The sequence below is a fragment of the Eptesicus fuscus genome, chromosome 8 (assembly GCF_027574615.1).
Source record: "Eptesicus fuscus isolate TK198812 chromosome 8, DD_ASM_mEF_20220401, whole genome shotgun sequence".
Classification (NCBI taxonomy): domain Eukaryota; kingdom Metazoa; phylum Chordata; class Mammalia; order Chiroptera; family Vespertilionidae; genus Eptesicus; species Eptesicus fuscus.
The window spans coordinates 67,668,869-67,672,018 of NC_072480.1; positions in this window are offsets into that span (position 1 = coordinate 67,668,869).

The window sequence follows — 3,150 nt, forward strand, 5'->3', positions numbered from 1 at the left end:
CTCTGAGGCCCGACAGTCCGATCGATGCCTCCTTGTTTCTGGGTCTGTTCTTGTTTATCAGTCTATGTTGTTCATCATTTCCCCTAGATGAGTGAGATCATGTGTTACTAGAAATATACTTATAAGAACTGAATGTGAGATGAGCAATAATAGTTATGCTGACAGACAAATGAATCAGTCTGTAGTGAGTTTCTTTCTGGACCAACAGTTCTTTTGAGACCCAATTTCAATGTCCACCAGTTCCTTATGTGTATATGTCGGCACTGACTTTTCAGCTCTGGATGGTGGACAAATGGTGGTAATGCAGGTCCGACTCCTTATAGCTCAGCTTCCCCAATCTCCCTAGGTGGTCGCTCTTAATACCCCCCTTTGTGGGCTGAGTGCAAAGTCTTGGTGTTGTTAAGCCTTGATTGCTGTTGGTACACTGGGAGGATTTGACCTCCAGTCCAATTGGCTGTGAGGATCAGCTGTGTCTATGCCGGGAGACAGCCTTATTCAACTAGACTTGCAAAATTGTAAAAGCCTCTGTGCTCAGCTTGGATGGGGTGGAGTTTCAGGGTGGTGCCTACAGCCTTGGCTTCCCGTCAGCCCCGCCCTATGAGGTTCCTGTGTCTCAGTGTCCCTCTGTACTTCCTGCAAACACCTCTGAGAGAAAAGCGCCCTGGAGTTTCGCCCGCTGCCAAACAGTCTAGTCTCTCCCCCAATGAATCTGGATTCCCAGATTCTCGCCCAGAACTGGGTTTCAGTGTAGTTGGAACTGGGGCTCACCGCAGTCTGGCGCTCCCATCTCCTTCCCACCAGGGCAATTCAGTGGCACAGTCAACAGACCATCCTCTGCGCGCATTCCCGTGTGCGCCTCCGGTGCTCTGCCCCTCGCTGCTTCCCTGCATTTCCGCCTTACAGCCCAGATTCCCCCAGTATGAGCCTGGCTTTCCAGGGTCTTGCCCGGAACTGGGGTTCAGTGCCGTCGGAACTGGGGTTCAGCACGGTCTGGAGGCCCTGTTTCCTCCCCACCAGGACAATTCAGTGGCACAGGCAACAGTCCGTCCTCTGTGCGCATTCATGTGCACGCCTCCGGAGTTCTGCCTTTCGCCGCTCCTCTGTGTTTCCGCCCCACAGCCCAGATTCCCCCAGCATGAGCCTGGCTTCCCAGGGTTTCGCCCGGAACTGGGGTTCAGTGTAGTCGGAGCTGGGGTTCAGCGCAATCTGGAGCTTTTATCTCCTTTCTGCTAGAGAACGCCAGCCAGTCCGTCAGCCGCCCCTTCCTCTCCGGCTCCGTCCTCCCCGCACGCGCGCGTGCTGGTGTCTCCGCCCGTGTCTCCATACCTCAGGCTTTTACGGCTCCTCTGATTTTCCTTGTGGTTTTCTCTTTCCTTCTAGTTGTGGGCATTTCAGTCAGCCAGCTTTCCTGTGGTTCTGGATGATGTCCGTTTTGACTTTTAGTTGTATTTTTGAAATTGTTGTGCCAGGCTGTAGGTTAGGTGTTTAACCTATGCCGCCATCTTGGTTTCTCCCTCTGCCTTTACTTTTATTTTCTATCTTTTCTACTTTCTTATAGATTTATTTCTATAATCATTTTCTTATTTTATAATATAAATGAATAGCTCATTAATTTTGAGGTTTTGTTCTTCTAAAAAGTAAACTACCAATCTCTCTAAGAGCTTTTTAATCTGCATTATAAATTTTTGATGTACAATATTTCCATTATCTGTTCATTCTACATATTATTTTAATATTTTATTGTATTATTATTTATCTAAATATTTTAAAATTTATTTATAATTTTCTCTTTCACTCATGAACATTATAAAATATTTTTTTCTAGTTTCCAAATCCATAAACTTTTGTTATTATATTTTAAGAAATAATCCATGTAAGAGCCAAAACTAAGTGGGACCCCTTGGGAGCAGTTTTCTACATGTAGTCATCTAGATCAGGATGATTGATTGTTTTCATATAAAATTGCTTCTTCATTCCACATCCACCCTGTGGAGCCCCCCTGTGGCTCCCACCAAATTTTGTGATGTTAAACTACATTGGTAGAGTCATGGAAAGATCTGGATCTAGGGGTGGGGTGGTTGGGAGGTGGTTTCAGAATTTTTTCTTCTTTAGGTATTCCATCTCAGCCCTAGAAGTAGAAAGTGCTCTTATATATGATATTATTATTTTTATTTTACCCAAAGCCACTTTCAATTATATTAATAATTAATAATATTAAAATGTCCTTGTTCAAATTGCCATGTAATTTTGGCTCTTGATTGGACCGTGACTAATACAACTGTGCTATTGTAATTCATAGTATTTTTTAACGATTTACCTGTTACATCTTAGAGAGAGAGGTAAATGACAGTTTCCCACTGTGATGGCAGACAATACTCTTTGTAATTCTTTCAATTCTTGTAAAGTATATTTTCAGGTAATAATATTGAAAGTTTATAAGTTTAAATAATTTATAATTTTACTTATTAAAGGATTTTATAATTTTATAGACCCACTTTATTTTTACTATAATTTTACTCCAAATTCTAATTAATCTGTTATTAATATAGCTGCATCAGCTGACACTTGTTTAACATATACCTGGTAGATATTTTTCTACCCTTTATTTTTAAAACTTTCCATACCTTAATTTTTTAGAGAACTTTGTTCTATCAGGTCTGATTATATTTTTCTTTCTTTGGTTAGTTAGGAATTTTTACAAATAATCTCTAATTTTAGTGGATCCCCTTGATATTATTATGTATACACATACTAACTTAGATTAATGTAATATAAAGTCAATTAATGACTCTACCCAATTTCAAAACAATAAAAGGATCTTAGTTTTAATTTTAATTGTTTTTCTCAGATTCCAAACTATTGTCAACTATTTTGTGTTTATGCTATTTTTTTGTGTTATATGCACAAATTAGACAATGTTATGATTATGTACAATCAGTTTTTAATATTATGTACATGTTTATAAGTAGTCATATAAGGACCTCTAGTTATTTATCATTGCATTTGTCTTTCTTTTTAATATTTTTATTGATTTTAAAGAGAGGAGACTGAGACAGACAGAGAGAGAGAGAAAGAGAGAGAGAGAGAGAGAGAGAGAGAGAGAGAGAGAGAGAGAGAGAGAAAGAGGTGAGAGAGAAACATATATTGGTT